This window comes from Triturus cristatus, chromosome 3_2, assembly GCF_964204655.1.
Source record: "Triturus cristatus chromosome 3_2, aTriCri1.1, whole genome shotgun sequence".
In the NCBI taxonomy this organism is placed as follows: domain Eukaryota; kingdom Metazoa; phylum Chordata; class Amphibia; order Caudata; family Salamandridae; genus Triturus; species Triturus cristatus.
The window spans coordinates 370,750,238-370,770,832 of NC_140584.1; positions in this window are offsets into that span (position 1 = coordinate 370,750,238).

Genomic DNA, 20,595 nt, shown 5'->3' on the forward strand with positions numbered 1-20,595 from the left:
TCGACAAAAATTTGACCAAACCTATGCAAGAAACCCCCCTCACGGTTAATAAAACATACATCCACCACCGGATGTGTAATAATTTTTATTTTACTATCTGGAAAGGAGACGGACCTCACTTGAGAGTCACAGTGCGCTCCTGGCTGAGCCCAATGCTGTGTTACACCCACCAGTGCCCGCCGAGTGCCACACACCTCTGTGTTGTATTCCACCAGCTAGTGCGTATGCTATGACACTTTCTAGTCCATGTGCACTGTAACATCACCCCGTGAATATGTCATGCCACGCTTGCCTTCACACGGGTTATATTGCCCTATCTAACGTGCCTTCCTCGATGCCTATGTTATAACGCACAGCGCTTTGCCATACATATTACAATCTGAGATCCATGTTTGTCGCAGTGCATATGCAACGTTACACTCCCCAGCACATATTTTATATTACAACTTTAGAGACTAGTTAGGTTACACAACACTGCCCTGTGCATATTACACTCCAAGGTGCATATCGCATAGCACGCGCTAGTGCCTGTGCTATCTCGCGCTCTCCAATGAATCTGTCATCACGCACAATGTATTGCATATTATATTTCACGCCCCTGTTCATCTTATATCAGACTTTTTGGTGTATAGTTTATACCATACACTATGGTGCCAATTACGATCCTGTAAAAATCGGGTACGAACCGTCGGACGGAGCATATTCTCCGTCCGACGCGTACCCGGTCGTATGCGTACTCGTAGTGATACGGGCCGTACACACGCATGTACGCTCACTATCACTATGGGTCTCCTCGCGTATGCGTACTCGTAGTGATAGTGAGTGTACATGCGTGTGTACGGCCCGTACCACTATGAGTACGCATACGCGAGGACACCCATAGTGATAGTGAGCGTACATGCGTGTGTACGGCCCGTACCACTACGAGTACGCATACGCGAGGACACCCATAGTGATAGTGAGCGTACATGCGTGTGTACGGCCCGTACCACTATGAGTACGCATACGCAAGGAGACCCATAGTGATAGTGAGCGTACATGCGTGCGTACGGCCCTACCACTATGGGTGTTCTTGCGTTTGCGTACTCGTAGTGGTACGCTCGCCATCACGATGGGTACACATACGGCAGCACTCCCATAGTGATTTGGGAACGTACACAGGCCCTCTTAGCAGCAGTACGGCGGTTTTCACACATCACAGTGGTGATAGGCGGCACACAGGTAGGAATAGGGCGGACATACTTGTCCATGGATGGACATACTTGTCCATGGATGGACATACTTGTCCAGGAATGGACATCAAGGCATCGTCTGTGCATTACTACATGTGTGGGGCACAGGTGTGACAGGCTGTGATGTGGAACATTACTCCTGAGTGGAGAAGGCACCAGATGTATGATGAGATGTGTACAGGTGTACTGTGTGACGGTGCAATGTGTGCCAGGCATGCCCTTGACTCCTTTGACATGTGTGCATGTCGTACTGCACACTTGGGGTGAGCGTCACTGGCATGGCATGGACACCAACACACGGAAGTGTCCCCTGATGCCCGGTACAGGGGTTACCACACCTGCCTTGACACTACCCATGGTGCACAATGTGACTATGTCATGTATGTGTGGGGGCTTCCCATCAGGTTGATGTTAGAGCACCCTCAAAAGCTGCAGCTGTTGCAGCAACCAACATGTGTCTGTGTGTAGATGGACATTGCACACTGTTCCGCACACCATGCCACATGTGGTATCGGATGTGAGGTGCACATGTATGCATGGGACACGGAGTAGCGTGACAAGGACATGTCTGCATCCTCACAATGATTGTGTGGTGAGTCATGACATGTGCACCTTCATGGCAAGGTGTGTGGGCTGTCCTAGTGTAATGTCATGTGACCTGTGTCTCTAGTGTTCCGCTACCAGTCTCTGCAATCGGCATCCTACTTCTGCAGATGTGTGGGCGTATGTCACTCCTGTCTTGCGTCTGGCTGTTCACTTGCACTGGGACACAGCTATTCCCATGCCATGGCATGTGGAGGTTCAGAATCTCCGTGTGTAGCTGGGTCTTGGTAGGAGTGTCACCTGGCAGCCATACGTGTCCTGGGCATGTAGCACATACCTGACTCCCTATGTAGCATATGTGTATTGACAGATTAACATGTGCTCAGTACATATGAATTGTTGTCGTAGTGCACTCACTCTTCCTTGTCACTTCCTAATTACTGCAGAGCGCCGCCTCTTGCCCGACCAATTCCGGACTTGGCTGACATGCGGGAGAATGACAACATCCGTTGCTACCGCTTCCCCCAACCGTTGATTCTGGAGTTGACGGCGAGACTGGCACCACACCTGCAACCGCAGCACAGGTATCCTACGGCACTGACACCCCAGCTGAAGGTAATGGCTGCCCTACATTTTCTTGCCACGGGTACCTTTCAATATACCATAGCTCATGTTGGTGGCATGTCCCAGAGCATGTTCTGCCGTGTGCTGCATGATTTCTTAGAGGCCATGTTGATTCACCTGGATGACTTCATCAAGTTCCCAACCCCTGAACAGTTGACTGCGGTCAAGCGTGGATTCTATGCCCTGGGAGGGATGCCCAATGTCATTGGGTCCATAGATGGGACACATGTAGCTTTGGTACCACCACACGCACGGGAGGTAGCGTACCGCAATCGGAAGCACTACCACTCCATCAATGCCCTTGTGGTGTGTCAGTCCAACATGTTGATTTCACATGTCTGTGCTCGTTTTCCAGGATCAGCACACGATGCCTACATCATGAGGTGTAGCAGGATGCCTGAAATGATGATGCAGCTGCGCAACGAAAGAGCATGTGTTGTTGGTGGGTACAGTCTGTCTGTCCTGTATTTTGCATAGCCTACCAGCACGACCGCTTCACCAGTTCTAACGATGTCCATGTGCTTCCCATGTAGGGGACGCTGGCTATCCCAACATGCCTTGGCTGCTCACACCTCTCCGCAACCCCATCACGCCGGCCCAGCTCCGCTACAACACCACCCATGGCCGGACAAGGCGAGTGATAGAGAGGACGTTTGGCCTGCTGAAGAGCCGCTTTCGGTGCCTCCACAAGACTGGCGGCGCCCTCCCATATGCCCCTGCGAAGGTCTGCAAAATCTTCATGGTCTGCTGTATGCTGCACAACATGGCAGTTGAGAAAGCTGTGCCACTCATCCTGGATCAACATGACGAGGACCATCCACCCGTGGAGGACGAAGGCCTTGGCAATGGGGCTAGTGATGTGGAGGATGTGGAGCCGCAGGAGGACATCCGGACTCGGCTCATACGCGACTTCTTTGCTTAGTGGTGAGTACCAGTGTCTGAGTGTGCACACATTTGTCCCCGTGTGGCATGTGTTGTGATGTGTGTGTCCACCTGCATGTATGGCACGTGAGTCAGAGGTGTGTGTGGGTGTGTCACTGGAGTGATGGTGGCAGTGATGGTTGTATTTCCCCAGTCATAATTGTGACCTAGCATGTTGTCATCCATACATGTGTCGAGTAAATGCACATGCAAGTGGCTGTGCTTTTTGTGGCTGACTTCTTGTGTGTCTCTCTTCCCCAGGTACTTGCGCATGCCGTCTGCTGGTTGCATTGTTGTGGCACTGCTATTCCTCATGGACACGACACATCGTGGGCTGACTCAGCGTTACAGGCACGGACACGTTTGGTAAGGGATGCATCAGGGGTGTATTGGGTGTGGCAGTTGGTCACGATGTATGCACACTGCCCCTGTCGATGTTTGGTTCCTCTGCAGCCATGTAGCATCACCATGGGACACGACATGCAGCTGTGTACACCTGAATAGATGGTCCGACTGGTTGACAGTCATCAGTGATGGGATAGTGGATTGTGATGATGGCATCAATGTGTGTGACACTGCCCTCGGACACATACGGTTAGCATTGGCTTGACATGGTGTGGGACTTCCACATCAGCGGATCTATGGTGTATGGCAGGCTCTCCGTGAGCAGCTGTGGGTGTTTAGCTGTTAGCCGACAATTGTGTGCCAGTTCCATGGCTAACACGCATTTGTGCTGCAGAAGGGGGGTGCCAGTGTTGGACCCACATGTTACTCCACAAGATGTGTTCATGTGTACTTCAAGTTGCCTCTGCAATCCCGAAAACATGACTAATAAAGGTGTCCCTATGCCTCCAAGGTGCCTCTTCTCAGTCAATGCTGGTGTGTTGCCACGGTGCATCCAGCATGTCTGGCATGGTATTCCCTGATTGTGGCTATGTGTCAATGTGTCGAGTAGCAAGATGCAAGCTGTGTGTGTGGGCTGAGACTGTGTAGTGGGCATGATGTCCATGACTGTGTGGGTATTGTGACATGTGCCATCCCCATGCATCCAACGTTGGCCAGGCCCCCATTCTCTGCATCCACCGGACTCAAGCTTGCAGGACATGGTTCTGCCACCTGTCTACACATACCTGCGTGCCCCCCAGGACACTCCACATGATCCCTGACCTCTGCGCATGACTGTTGCTGTACTCAATGTGTCTGTCAGCACGGTTGTGCGGCCACCCCCTCAGCTGGTTGGGCCCATCACGGGTGTGTATGGTGCTCCATGTCTGTCTTGCCTAATACACTGTGACCCGTGTGTCCTGTGCCAGACTCAGGCCCCAGGGTGTGGATGGTTGAAGTCAAAAGAGAACTCAGGCATGTTTAGACTTTACAACACACATGTAAGGTAATAATGCAACCAGCAGGCATCTTCTCTTCATAGTGTGATTTATTATTTGGGGGGGGGGGGGATAAAGTGAGGGGCTTTCCGGGAGTTTGGAATCCAAAGTTCAGTAGGGGAGTTGGTGTCCTTGCCATTGGAAATCCTCATAGTCCATGCCACAGTCTTTGTCAACATTGGTCAGACAGTGACCAGCAGGGCCATGTGGCAGAGAATGTCTCTTGATGCTGTGATGCTGTTGCTCCAGTGGGCCAGGTGCCAGGCCAGGTGTCCTGGGAGATGGTGATGTTGCGCCGACCCTCACGGTCTTTTCTGTGGACGACCCGCCCTCCTGCGGGGACCCTCAGAAGCAGGCCGTGACGACGTCTGGGATGCTCCATCGGATGTTTCCTCCTCCTCCTCCTGCTCCCTCCCTGTGGGTGGTGATGTTCTCCGCCTTCTGGCACAGGGAGGGTCGGCCATGTTGTCGGCCATCCGACGGAGTGTATCGTGAATCCCCTGGAACACCGTCACTTGCTCAGCCTGTCTGTCCTCCATCCTCCGTTGGTGTTGCAGTAGACAGGCATGTTGCTGGGCCTGCTGGGTCTTGATCCCCTCGAGGATGGACACAACCTGGGCCATGCCAGTGGTGTCCTGCCGGTATGTGTCCATGATGTTACGGACATGGGCAAATACCGGTTCCCCAGCCAACTGGTCAGGCTCGCGCCTCCGCCGTCCTCCACTCCCACCACCCCTGCCCACTTGCACCTGGCCTGCCCTTGTGGGTACATCGGGTCTCCGGGACCCCTGAGGGGTGGCATTGGCGTTGTCGCCTGCCTCCTCCTGGGTGCCCGGGATACCGTGTCCCTCCTGGCCAGCCTGGCTGCATTGTGGTGGTGGGGCAGGGATCCTGGGTGTCTCCTGGGATGTGGCAGGAGTGGGGGTGGTGGTTGGCACAGTTGTACCTGACGCAGGTGCTGCAGGTGGTTGGACACCAGAGGGGCCAGGTCGGTCGGGCTCGTCCACAGAGTGGTGAGAGTGGTCGCTGCCGGTGGGATCGGGCTCCTGCAGATCCGGGTCCTGTGAGTCTTCCCCCCCAGTGTTGGGGGGTGAACCACGACGTTGACCTGTGTGTGAGAGAGACAATGTTAATTTTGGTCCATGCAACATCCATGTTTCATCAGTTTCAAAGTTGGCACTTTTCCTCTTGGAATTAGGATCTGTCTTGCATTCCACTCACAGTGCACTTGTGCATGGGTGTGTCCCTTGGGCACCACTTTGGCCCCTTTAGCTATGTGTGGCACAGTCTCACTTGCTGCGTCAAGTGTGACTGCAGTCAGCAGTGGAGTGGGCAGGTGTGGCGGCCATGAATTGGCGCCTTCCGTGTAGCACTGTACATGTGCACATGGAGTGGATCCACACACTTATATGATGCAGGTAGCTGTCGTTGTGCTCGTGAACAGGTTGTGACATGGCCCTGTGTTTTGCCATGGAGAAGAGGGGGGGTTCTGGCACTGGCCACCCTTGTCTACATGCACGCAGTCTACCTGCTGACGAGCTGACATTCGCACACACCACACGGCTGATTTGCTCTCCCTGTGTCTCGCTCCCTCTCTGTCCCCCTCTCCCTCCCTCTGTGTGTCAGCCTCCTCCCTCTGTCCGTCTCGCTCCCTCTCTGTCCCCCTCTCCCTCCCTCCGTGTGTCAGCCTTAATTAGAGTATGTGCTGGACACTGAACTTAATTAATTTACTATTCCCACTCCAATCTATATTTAATTAAGATAAGTGCTGGACACTGAACTTAATTAATTTACTATTCTCACTCCAATCTATATTTAATTAGGGTAGTTGCTGGACACTGAACTTAATTAATTTACTATTCCCACTCCAGTCTATATTTAATTAAGATAACTGCTGGACACTGAACTTAATTAATTTACTATTCTCACTCCAACCTATATTAAATTAGGGTAGGTGCTGGACACTGAACTAAATTAATTTACTATTCCCACTCCAGTCTATATTAAATTAAGATACGTGCTGGACACTGAACTTAATTAATTTCCTATTCTCACTCCAACCTATATTTTATTATAGTATGTGCTGGACACTGAACTGAATTAATTTACTATTCCCACTCCAGTCTATATTTAATTAAGATAACTGCTGGACACTGAACTTAATTAATTTACTATTCTCACTCCAACCTATATTAAATTAGAGTAGCTGCTGGACACTGAACGTAAATAATTTACTATTCCCACTCCAGTCTATATTAAATTAAGATAAGTGCTGGACACTGAACTTAATAAATTTACTATTCTCACTCCAACCTATATTTAATTAAGATAAGTGCTGGACACTGAACTTAAATAATTTACTATTCTCACTCCAACCTATATTACATTAGAGTAGGTGCTGGACACTGAACAGAATTAATTAACTATTCCCACTCCTGTCTATATTTAATTAAGATAAGTGCTGGACACTGAACTTAATTAATTTACTATTCTCACTCCAATCTATATTTAATTAGGGTAGATGCTGGACACTGAACTTAATTAATTTACTATTCCCACTCTAGTCTATATTTAATTAAGATAAGTGCTGGACACTGAACATAATTAATTTACTATTCTCACTCCAACCTATATTAAATTAGAGTAGGTGCTGGACACTGAACTTAATTAATTTACTATTCCCACTCCAGTCTATATTTAATTAAGATAACTGCTGGACACTGAACTTAATTAATTTACTATTCTCACTCCAACCTATATTAAATTAGGGTAGGTGCTGGACACTGAACTAAATTAATTTACTATTCCCACTCCAGTCTATATTAAATTAAGATAAGTGCTGGACACGGAACTTAATTAATTTCCTATTCTCACTCCAACCTATATTTTATTATAGTATGTGCTGGACACTGAACTGAATTAATTTACTATTCCCACTCCAGTCTATATTTAATTTAGATAAGTGCTGGACACTGAACTTAATTAATTTACTATTCTCACTCCAAACTATATTAAATTACAGTAGGTGGTGGACAATGAACTTAATTAATTTACTATTCCCACTCCAGTCTATATTTAATTAAGATAAGTGCTGGACACTGAAATTAATTAATTTACTATTCTGACTCAAATCTATATTTAATTATGGTATTTGTAAAATTCTAAATTATATTTAAATTTTCTAAATAAATATTTTTTTAAATTTAAAAATATATAAACATTTTTAAATAACTTTCCACCCTTATCCCCTATAACCCAACATCATGCTCCTAAAATTATTTGTAAAATTCTAAATTTAATTTACAATTTCTAAATAATTTTTTTTTAAATTAACAAATATATAAACATTTTTAAAACGCTTCCCACCCTTATCCCCTATAAACCAACATCCCACTCCTAAAATTATTTGTAAAAATCTAAATTTAATTTACAGTTTCTAAATAATTTTTTTTTTAAATTAAACAATATATAACCATTTTTAAAACACTTCCCACCCTTATCCCCTATAAACCAACATCCCGCTCCTAAAAATAGTTGTAAAATTCTAAATTTAATTTACAATTTCTAAATATTTTTTTTTAAAAATTAACAAACATATAAACATTTTTAAAACACTTCCCACCCTTATCCCCTATAAACCAACATCCCGCTCCTAAAATTATTTGTAAAATTCAAAATTTAATTTACAATTTCTAAAACTTTTTTTTTTTAAATTAAACTATATATAAACATTTTTAAAACACTTCCCACCCTTATCCCCTATAAACCAACATCCCGCTCCTAAAATTATTTGTAAAATTCTAAATTTAATTTAAAATTTCTAAATAATTTTTTATAAAAATTAAAAAATATATAAACATTTTTAAAACACTTCCCACCCTTATCCCCTATAAACCGACATCCCGCTCCTAAAATTATTTGTAAAATTCTAAATTTAATTTACAATTTCTGAATAATTTTTTTAAAAAATTAAACAATATATAAACATTTTGAAAACACTTCCCACCCTTATCCCCTATAAACCAACATCCCGCTCCTAAAATTATTTGTAAAATTCTAAATTTAATTTACAATTTCTAAATATTTGTTTTAAATATTACAAAATAGATAAACATTTTTAAAACACTTCCCACCCTTATCCCCTATAAACCAACATCCCGCTCCTAAAATTATTTGTAAAATTCTAAATTTCATTTACAATTTCTAAATAATTTTTTTTAAAAATTACAAAATATATAAACATTTTTAAAACACTTCCCACCCTTATCCCCTATAAACCAACATCCAGCTCCTAAAATTAAATATACATTTCAAATTTTAAATAAAATTTACTAATTAAATTTTACAATATATTAAAAAAATAAATTAACTTTTTTAAAACACTCCCCCCCTTATCCCCTATAACCCAACATCCCGCCCCTAAAACAATATAAATATTTCTCATATTATATACATTTGAACTATTTATACAAACAACTTCAAAATATTTACTAAACACACAATAACGATATTTTCACATGTCGATATTATTACTAACGATATTACTTACATCGACATATAAGTAAAAAAAAAAGAACGATATTTTTCACATCGATATTATCTATTTCGATATTTTGTACATTCGATATTTTTGACTCGATATTTATGTCCCTCGATATTAAAAAGTCGATATATAGACTGCTCACCGACATAGACAATCTGTTTTAAATGCTTGTTAAATGGATTAGCAATATGACGAGTCTACATGGGTTCAAATGAATATAGGCATGCACAAACAAATGCTTATAACCATAGATGTTGACTGCTTTGTAACTTTATTATACCCCTGTGACTTTTTGACATTATGTCAAAACCAAAAGATTTGCTTGTTTGGCAGTAAGAACGCTAAGTCTGTCTTCACGGTCTATGATTGCACGAGCACTTTATATATAAAAAAAGAAAAAAAAAGTCAATGACATGTCATGTGATCAAGGGCTTGTGAGCCCGAAACGCGTCATGGCGGCATTCACTGCATGAAATAAAGAAATAACAGCACTAATTGGTGTCCGTTTCCTGCTTCAGGAGTCTCGAGTATTGGGATACTTATATATATATATATATATATATATATATATATATATATTACCTACTGGCGGTCGCCAGTAGGTAGTTATAGTTAGGACCCTGTTTCCATAGGAAAACCGCAACATTCTATTTTGAATAACTTTGGCGCCGGTCGACGAATCCTCGCGAAATTTTCAAAACTAATGGGGCGCTACGCTCCGCTCCTACCCTGAAAGTCTCGGGGGGATTCGTCAAGCGGGGGCTGAGATAAAAGGGGGGTCCCAAAACGCGTTTTTCCCATGCATTTTTTCCATAGGACCTTTAGACACAGCTACAGCCCGAACGGCTGAACAGAGTTCCTTGAAACTTGGCAGAGAGGTAGTCTACAGGTCAAGGAAGTGCCTTTTGTAGGTTTGGTGTAAATCTGTTCAGTAGATTCTGAGAAAATAGCCTTTAAATCAATATATATAGCTGAGCCAGCTTACGGTGCGCTTATGGTGAGCTTACCGTACGCGCACGGTGACGTGCGCGAGCGCGATTCTGATTGGCTGTTAGATCTTAGTAAACATTTGAATCGGTCGAAACCAGGAAGCGGCGGCCGCCATTTCGTGTGTTTCACTCAGAAAAAAAAGGGTGATAACTTGAAAAGGGGGCAAGGAAGAGAGTTTCAGACCCCCTAACATTTGAAAGGGGGTCAAAGAAGGACAGAAAAGTACAAAAAAAAAATTATTAATTTTAAAAAAAATCGCGGGGTACGCGTACGGTAAGCTCACCGTACGCGTACGGTAAAAAAAAAATAAAAAAAAAAAATGAAATGCAGATTTAAGTGTTTAGATATTAGGGGGCTCTAAAAAGAGCTGTTGTGTTTATTAAGTGATTTTTTAGTGGTACCTACAAGTAAGTACCGATGCAGAGTCTAAGGTTCAAGAGGAAGACTCTGTTCCCTTCATCAGTGAAGTGTACACAATCTCCTCTATAAATGTCTTGCATGTCGTAACGCAAGTTGTTGTGGTAAATGGACCCCATACCATAGTCACGGAGGAAAGCAGAAACAGATTTGTTGACGTGCTTTCTTGCTTTGTCAATCTGCGGACAAAAATGATTGGACCAGTTCCATTTTTGCCTTTGGCATATGTTAGAATACACAAAGGCAGTTTTAGGGAAAAGTGAAAACAGTTGTGCAAAGGTCTCCTTCATAAGCATTTCCAGACCTACCGCAGTCAAAGTACCTAGGTCATTGCCACCACAGTGCACTATTATGAGGTCAGGGTGTTGGATTTGCATGAAGGATTTCACCAATGGCATCAATTGGTGCCACTTTAACCCTCTCTGACCAATCCATTTAATGTCTACATTTGGCAAAGCAAGGTCTCTCACCATACCTGTTTTCTCTGCATACTTTTCACTCCAGAAGACATAGCTGTGTCCTACAATCCACACTGTGAACATGTTCCAAGGAGATCTGGATGCACTCAGGAGGTGTATTTCAGTAGAATGGGAAAAAGAAATTAAAGACAGTTTGGAAATGGAGGCATACATATGTTTTTAAAATAAAAAGAACTGATTGGCTGTTTCATACCATTCTACAATAAAAACTAGGCTGTATGTGTAAATTTATAGAAGCATGATTTGTATTGGTACAGAAAAATGTGTTACCAAAGAACAGTACTATGGATTTGCTGTTAGGTTTGAAAAGTCAAGCACTCCTGCTCTTTGGAAATGAAACATTGTTTGGTGAACTTCTGACCTAACTCTACACAGCAGTGTTTCAAGAGCTGTTGCTATGGTAGCAGGCAGAAGTCAAGTTGGGGGAAGGGTACTAGGCAGAAGTCAAGTTGGGGGAAGGGTACTTTTGGAAAAGGGTTGGTTTTCAACCAATAGAAATGTGTGATTACATTTGAAAAAAAGGGGGAAGCACTGAGATTTGAAACTAACATGTATATGTGTGGAAAAAGAGAGGGAAATTTTGCCATTATCTGGTTCTGCTGAGAGGAGAGAGGTGTACAGAACAGAGATCCTGGCTCTGATAATCTGCTGTTTGAGTGCCACATTTCTTTCACAACTAACTAATTTTAAAGGTGAGTTTAGAGTTTGAGAGGGGATGTATATGGTAAATTAAGAAATGAATAATAGAATTGGAATTCCTTTTGTTGAAGTTGTGTTTATCATTTTGTGTTTTGGGAGAAATTTTAATGTGAGGAACATGTAAAATAATATGGACTATGTTTTCACGATAAATTAAGGTGTACTGGTATAAATAAGGAATACTTTTAGGGTTTGAGGTTGCACTCAGTAATGCAAATACATTCAGCATCACTAAGGCTGGTTGCCCTTGCTGGAGTGTAGTCAGTCACCCAGGTTACACATGTTGCTGGTCTGAAAATGTTGTTTGGACATGTGCTTTTTTAAGAATCTGAAAAGTGGATTCATAATGTGTCAGTCTGTAAAAGTACTTATCACTTGCCAAAAAAAAGAGTAGTAAGTGTGCTTTCAAATTGGCAAAGAAATTTCGTTTTCAGACTAATATGAAAACATGACTCTGTGTGCAAATAGGAATTACAGGCAGAGATTTATTGCGTATTGCTCTGGTGATTTTACATTTGCATTAGATGGAAAGGGGGAGCTATTTTTTTATGCAGAAGCAGACTCTTAGCACACACCCAGCTGCTTACCCTGTGGAATCATGCACAGTATTCACAACCGAGTGGGGTTTGAGGTTGCAGTCAGTAATGCAAATACATTCAGCATCACTAAGGCTGGTTGCCCTTGCTGGAGTGTAGTCAGTCACCCAGGTTACACATGTTGCTGGTCTCAGAAAGCTGTTTGGACATGTGCTTTTTTAAGAATCTGAAAAGTGGATTTAAAATGTGTCAGATTGTAAAAGTATTTATCACTTGCCAAAAATAAGAGTAGTTAGTGTGGTTTCAAATTGGCAAAGAAATTTCGTTTTCAGACTAATATGAAAACATGACTCTGTGTGCAAAGAGGAATTACAGGCAGAGATTTATTGCGTACTACTCTAGTAATTTTACAGTTGCATTAGTAGGAAAGGGGGAGCTATTTTTTTCTGCAGAAGCAGACTCTTAGCACACACCCAGCTGCTAATCCTGTGGAATTATGCACAGTATTCACAACCGAGTGGGGTTTGAGGTTGTACTTAGTAATGCAAATACAAACATGTAAAATAATATGGACTATGTTTTCACCATAAATTAAGGTGTAGTGGTATAAATGAGGAATACTTTTAGGGTTTGAGGTTGCAGTCAGTAATGCAAATACATTCAGCATCACTAAGGCTGGTTGCCCTTGCTGGAGTGTAGTCAGTCACCCAGGTTACACATGTTGCTGGTCTCAGAAAGCTGTTTGGTAATGCTCTGGTGATTTTACAGTTGCATTAGATGGAAAGGGGGAACTATTTTTTTATGCAGAAGCAGACTCTTAGCACACACCCAGCTGCTTATCCTGTGGAATCATGCACAGTATTCACAACCGAGTGGGGTTTGAGGTTGCACTTAGTAATGCAAATACATTCAGCATCACTAAGGCTGGTTGCCCTTGCTGGAGTGTAGTCAGTCACCCAGGTTACACATGTTGTTGGTCTCAGAAAGCTGTTTGGTATTGCTCTGGTGATTTTACATTTGCATTAGATGAAAAGGGGGAGCTATTTTTTTGTGCAGAAGCAGACTCTTAGCACGCAGCCAGCTGCTTATCCTGTGGAATCATGCACAGTATTCACAACCGAGTGGGGTTTGAGGTTGCAGTCAGTTATGCAAATACATTCAGCATCACTAAGGCTGGTTGCCCTTGCTGGAGTGTACTCAGTCACCCAGGTTACACACGTTGCTGGTCTGAAAAAGCAGTTTGGACATGTGCTTTTTTAAGAATCTGGAAAGTGGATTCAAAATGTGTCAGACTGTAAAAGTGTTTATCACTTGCCAAAAAAAAGAGTAGTAAGTGTGGTTTCACATTGGCAAAGAAATTTCGTTTTCAGACTAATATGAAAACATGACTCTGGTGCCGATTACGATCCGTTAAAAACCGCGTACGAACCGTCGGTCGGAGCGAATTCCCCGTCCGACTCGTACCCGGTTGTAAAACTTTACAAACATGGAATTACGATTCGCACGGAAACACCATTTCCGTACGAATCGTAAAAAACACCGACCGACGAAAATATACATACGAATGTGATCCGGGAATGCTGCGACGTGACGTCGGGACGCTTTCAGGCAGCGTTTCACAAACCAGGAATTACGATTCGAACCGACAGCAGTCCGGACGGCAATATTTTCACGGCACCCAAAAAGTGCCGCAAAAGCGAAGTACGGCGCGAATCGACCAGAGTAGGTGGCCCGGTACGCGCCGACCCCCCCCAGCCCCCGTAGGTACGCGCCGACCCCCCCCCAGCCCCCGTAGGTACGTGCCGATCCCCCCTGTGTGTACACCCGTGTACGGTGCGTACCCCCCCGTGTACGTTCGAGTCGAACCCCCCGTGTACGCTCGAGTCGAACCCCCCCGTGTACGCTCGAGTCAAACCCCCCCGTGTACGCTCGAGTCAAACCCCCCCGTGTACGCTTGAGTCATACCCCCCCCGTGTATGTACGGTGCGTACCCCCCCGTGTACGCTCGAGTCGTACCCCCCCGTGTACGCTCGAGTCGTACCCCCCGTGTATGTACGGTGCGTACCCCCCCGTGTACGCTCGAGTCGAACCCCCCCGTGTACGCTCGAGTCGGACCCCCCGTGTACGCTCGAGTCGTACCACCTCCGTGTATGTACGGTGCGTACCCCCCATGTACGCTCGAGTCGTACCCCCCTGTGTACGCTCGAGTCGAACCCCCCCGTGTACGCTCGAGTCGAACCCCCCCGTGTACGCTCGAGTCAAACCCCCCCGTGTACGCTCGAGTCAAACCCCCCCGTGTACGCTCGAGCCGTACCCCCCCCGTGTATGTACGGTGCGTACCCCCCCGTGTACGCTCGAGTCGTACCCCCCCGTGTACGCTCGAGTCGTACCCCCCGTGTATGTACGGTGCGTACCCCCCCGTGTACGCTCGAGTCGTACCCCCCGTGTACGCTCGAGTCGAACCCCCCGTGTACGCTCGATTCGTACCCCCCCGTGTACGCTCGAGTCGTACCCCCCCGTGTATGTACGGTGCGTACCCCCCGTGTACGCTCGAGTCGAACCCCCCCGTGTACGCTCGAGTCGGACCCCCCCGTGTACGTTCGAGTCGTACCCCCACCCGTGTATGTACGGTGCGTACCCCCAGCGCTACGCGCTGGGGGTACGCACCGTACATACACGGGTGGGGGTACGACTCGAGTGTACACGGGGGGGTTTGACTCGAGCGTACACGGGGGGGTTCGACTCGAGCGTACACGGGGGGGTACGACTCGAGCGTACACGGGGGGGTACGCACCGTACATACACGGGGGGGTACGACTCGAGCGTACACGGGGGGGTACGACTCGAGCGTACACGGGGGGGTTCGACTCGAACGTACACGGGGGGTACGCACCGTACATACACGGGGGGGGTACGACTCGAGCGTACACGGGGGGGTACGACTCGAGCGTACACGGGGGGTTCGACTCGAGCGTACACGGGGGGGTTCGACTCGAGCGTACACGGGGGGGGTACGACTCGAGCGTACACGGGGGGTACGCACCGTACATACACGGGGGGGTACGACTCGAGCGTACACGGGGGTACGACTCGAGCGTACATGGGGGGGTTCGACTCGAGCGTACACGGGGGGGTTCAACTCGAGCGTACACGGGGGGGTACGACTCGAGCGTACACGGGGGGTACGCACCGTACATACACGGGGGGGTACGACTCGAGCGTACACGGGGGGGTTCGACTCGAGCGTACACGGGGGGGTACGACTCGAGCGTACACGGGGGGGTACGACTCGAGCGTACACGGGGGGGTACGCACCGTACATACACGGGGGGGGTACGACTCGAGCGTACACGGGGGGTACGCACCGTACATACATGGGGGGGTTCGACTCGAGCGTACACGGGGGGGTTCGACTCGAGCGTACACGGGGGGTACGACTCGAGCGTACACGGGGGGTACGCACCGTACATACACGGGGGGGGTACGACTCGAGCGTACACGGGGGGGTTCGACTCGAACGTACACGGGGGGTACGCACCGTACACGGGTGTACACACAGGGGGGGTTGGCACGTACCTACGGGGGCTGGGGGGGGTCGGCGCGTACCTACGGGGGCTGGGGGGGGTCGGCGTGTACCTACGGGGGCTGGGGGGGGGGTCGGCGCGTACCTACGGGGGCTGGGGGGGGGTCGGCGTGTACCTACGGGGGCTGGGGGGGGGTCGGCGCGTACCTACGGGGACTGGGGGGGGTCGGCGCGTACCTACGGGGGCTGGGGGGGGTACGGCACGTACCGGGCACCTGTTTGGACGTCTCCATGGTTGTTATGGGAGTTCGGTGCGGACGGTCTTTTCACCATACGGTTGTACATTCGGACGCCCGGGATGGATCGTGATTCCCCGGTCGGAGTTCACCTTTCACGTATGTACGGTGAATCGTACGAGGACGTGTCGGACACATTTTCCGACCCGAGGACGTGTGGGGAAATATTCCCAGTGCGGTTCGTATGGACTTTTTACCATGCGAATCGTGATTGCCAGTTCGTACGGCACTTGTACGATTCGTACGGTAAAAAGACCCGATACGAGTCGTACGGGGACATTTTTTACCGGATCGTGATCGGCACCTCTGTGTGCAAAGAGGAATTACAGGCAGAGATTTATTGCGTATTGCTGTGGTAATTTTACATTTGCATTAGATGGAAAGGGCGAGCTATTTTTTTCTGCAGAAGCAGACTCTTAGCACACACCCAGCTGCTTATCCTGTGGAATTATGCACAGTATTCACAACCGAGTGGGGTTTGAGGTTGCACTTAGTAATGCAAATACAAACATGTAAAATAATATGGACTATGTTTTCACCATAAATTAAGGTGTAGTGGTATAAATGAGGAATACTTTTAGGGTTTGAGGTTGCAGTCAGTAATGCAAATACATTGAGCATCACTAAGGCTGGTTGCCCTTGCTGGAGTGTAGTCAGTCACCCAGGTTACACATGTTGCTGGTCTCAGAAAGCTGTTTGGTATTGCTCTGGTGATTTTACATTTGCATTAGTAGGAAAGGGGGAGCTATTTTTTTCTGCAGAAGCAGACTCTTAGCACACACCTAGCTGCTTATCCTGTGGAATTATGCACAGTATTCACAACCGAGTGGGGTTTGAGGTTGCACTTAGTAATGCAAATACAAACATGTAAAATAATATGGACTATGTTTTCACCATAAATTAAGGTGTAGTGGTATAAATGAGGAATACTTTTAGGGTTTGAGGTTGCAGTCAGTAATGCAAATACATTGAGCATCACTAAGGCTGGTTGCCCTTGCTGGAGTGTAGTCAGTCACCCAGGTTACACATGTTGCTGGTCTCAGAAAGCTGTTTGTTATTGCTCTGGTGATTTTACATTTGCATTAGATGGAAAGGGGGAGCTATTTTTTTGTGCAGAAGCAGACTCTTAACACACACCCAGCTGCTTATCCTGTGGAATCATGCACAGTATTCACAACCGAGTGGGGTTTGAGGTTGCAGTCAGTAATGCAAATACATTCAGCATCACTAAGGCTGGTTGCCCTTGCTGGAGTGTAGTCAGTCACCCAGGTTACAGATGTTGGTGGTCTCAAAAAGCTGTTTGGACATGTGCTTTTATCAGAATCTGAAAAGTGGATTCAAAATGTGTCAGACTGTAAAAGTACTTATCACTTGCCAAAAAAGTAGTAGAAAGTGTGCTTTCCAATTGGCAAAGAAATTTCGTTTTCTGCCTAATTTCAAAGCATGATATTTAATTTGTGAAGGTGTTATTGTGATTTTCACTTCTAGGAAAGGGGTACATATTATTTTAAGATTTGAAAAGATCATAAAAATGTAGTAATATATTTAAATAAAAAAAAGGAATTTTTTTGTAGTTTTTTTCAGGTATTGCTGAAGAGCAGTGAACAAAATTTAAGATGCCTACAAAATCCAGACTAAGGAAAAACCACAAAAAAAAACTATATTTGAAGACAACTGGAGGACCTAAGTTAGTTGGAGATGCTCATGTTGGGAAAAAGAAAAAGTCTTCTGGTAAGCAGACAAAAGATTTTTTAAAGAACATCTTCAAAAAAAGGAAAAATGTACAAAATGTCTGTACTGGAAAGAATGTTTTCAATAGAAAAGAACAGGAAAAAATTGAGAATTTAGTTAATGCAAATATACCTTCTGCAACAATAAAGATTAACTTAAACAAAAAAACAGCGTTTAAAGAGATACGTAGAAAAATGTTTCAGAGAAGTGTTATGTCCAATTTGATAAAGGATGTGAAGAAATATAAGCAAAAGGCAAAATATTATAAGAGAAAAAAAGAAATTGAAGCCATTGCAGCAAAGGCATTAGAATTAAAAAGGAAACTATTCATTTTAATTTTGAATAGGATGCGTACATTAGATAAAATGGTTAATGTACTGAAATCACAATGCAAAAGGAAAAGAGTAGTGAAAAGAACAAATATTGTAAAGTGTTTTTAGGAGAATGGATGCATAGTTCAAGTAGTGAACCTTTTTTTAATGAAGAGAGTTATTTTCAAAGTAATAGTTTGCTGCATGCAGTTGACACCAGAGGTCGTGCTTACGAAGTGAAAAATGGTTGCATAATGGAGAAGGAGATAATGGTTCCAAGAGATGAGGTACAAGTGATGGCGGATGAGGCTATGGGGAGACGTCCTAAAGCCCCAGTGTACACTTGGAATTGTAGTAGTATTTGCACTGTGCGTCAGGAATCTATTGATAAATTTCGTGAGTTTCTAAGAGAATATAGTAAAAAAAGTGTTAAACAAAAGATTAAGGTGCTTCAAAGTCTAGATCCATGCAGAGTGAGAGAGAATACTGGTTTGCAGGGACATTCTCTGGCTTGTCTATCTAGAAAAGTGTGTAAAAGTGTTTTTCATCATTTTAGGATGCTGGCTGTTCATCATACTGAAATGAGAAAGTTTGTGAGACGGTTGTATTTTGCTAAAAGTCCAGCAATAAAGTTAGATGAATTGAATAGGGCTCTGTTCCGTGGATCGGTATCAGATGTAGAGAAGGTTATTGATGAAATTCAGTTTTGTTACTTTGGTCCTGAACAAGACAGTGCAGAAAAGGACACAGTAAATGAGGAAGAAGTGGAAGAGAATGTAGAACCCTCTGTAAGTAAGACATTTAATGATCACATAACAAAATTTGCAATAATCTCTAATGAAAGACCAAATATAACTTGTATTTGTTGCCGCAGAACTCATTATAGAAAACAAACTAGGAATGTTGATCTCTACAGAAAAAGTGAAAATGAAGATAATTATAAGTGGAAGGATTTTGCCACATATATATTTCTTGAAAATTGTTTTGAATTGGGTGAAGATCAGCGTATTTGTAAATACTGTTACAACAAGTTAGAGGAAAATAGAATGCCGACCACAGCTGTACATAATAATTTAGAATTGGATGTTATTCCTGCCGAACTTTCTGAATTAAATACATATGAGTCTATACTTATTCAATGTGTTCATCCGTTCCAGACCATAGTACGTATGGAGCCCAAAACTGGAAAATTACCTCCTTCAGATTTACTGAGAGGTTTAAAAGGTAGAGTGGTGTATTTGCCCTTGGATTTGAAAAAAAAATATGGAAACTATTGATGCAGATACTTTGGAAACTGAACCATTAGTTATTCTGGTTAATGGTGTACCTACAAAGAATAAGAAGATTTGGCAGGAGCTGGTGGATGTACGGAAAGTACAAAGAGCAAATTTGTATTTGAAAAGGAATAACAAATGGTATGAATCAATTTATATAGAAGAAGAAGAAGAAGAAGATTTACAAGAAGACACAGAAACAAAAACTGGACAAATTGAATAAGTGGACAAGTCAAAGGAAGAAGAAATTTATGAACATTTTAGCATACATCCTCTTCATTCAAAAGAAGTTATGGGAGACAATATTGATCTCTTTCAGATGAAGAAAGCAAAAGGAACTCCCGTGAGTGTATGGGAGGAGAGCTTGGAAGCTCGATGTTTTCCCCAGCTGTTTCCTAAAGGAAAAGGAGGACGATACGATGAACGTCCAGAACAGATTCCAGCTTCTGAGTATCGGACTACAAGACTATATGCAGAAGATCCAAGATTTCGACAAAGTATTCCTTATTTATTCCATCTTTTATTTGAAAGCGACTTGTCTGCATTATCATATGCTGTAAATCACATTTTAAAAAGTGGAGTACATTTACAAAATGTGTCTGCTAAGGATTTTATGGAGAAAGTGCAGCACCGAGATGATCATTTGGAATCTCAATTGATCAATCTGATGGCTTGTCAGCGTGGGACAAATGAATATTGGTACCGACGCCATGGTGAATTAAAATGCATGTTACGAAATTTAGGCACACCAACATGGTTCCTTACCCTAAGCTGTGCTGAGTACGCTTGGGATGATTTACTGGATTTTCTACGAGAGGCAAATTCAAACATTAAAAACATTGAATACAAGACAGCAGGAGAACTGTGCTCATTGGATCCGGTTAATGTTTGCAGATATTTCAATCATAGATTTGAGGCTATGATGTCCTTCATCTGCAATACAAAAAATCCACCTCTTGGAGAAGTAGTGGATTTCTTTTGGAGAAAAGAGTACCAGGCAAGAGGTGCTCCTCATATTCATATGCTGTTGTGGATCAAGGATGCCCCAAAGTTTGGAACAGATACTGATGAAGCAGTGTTATCTTACATTGAAG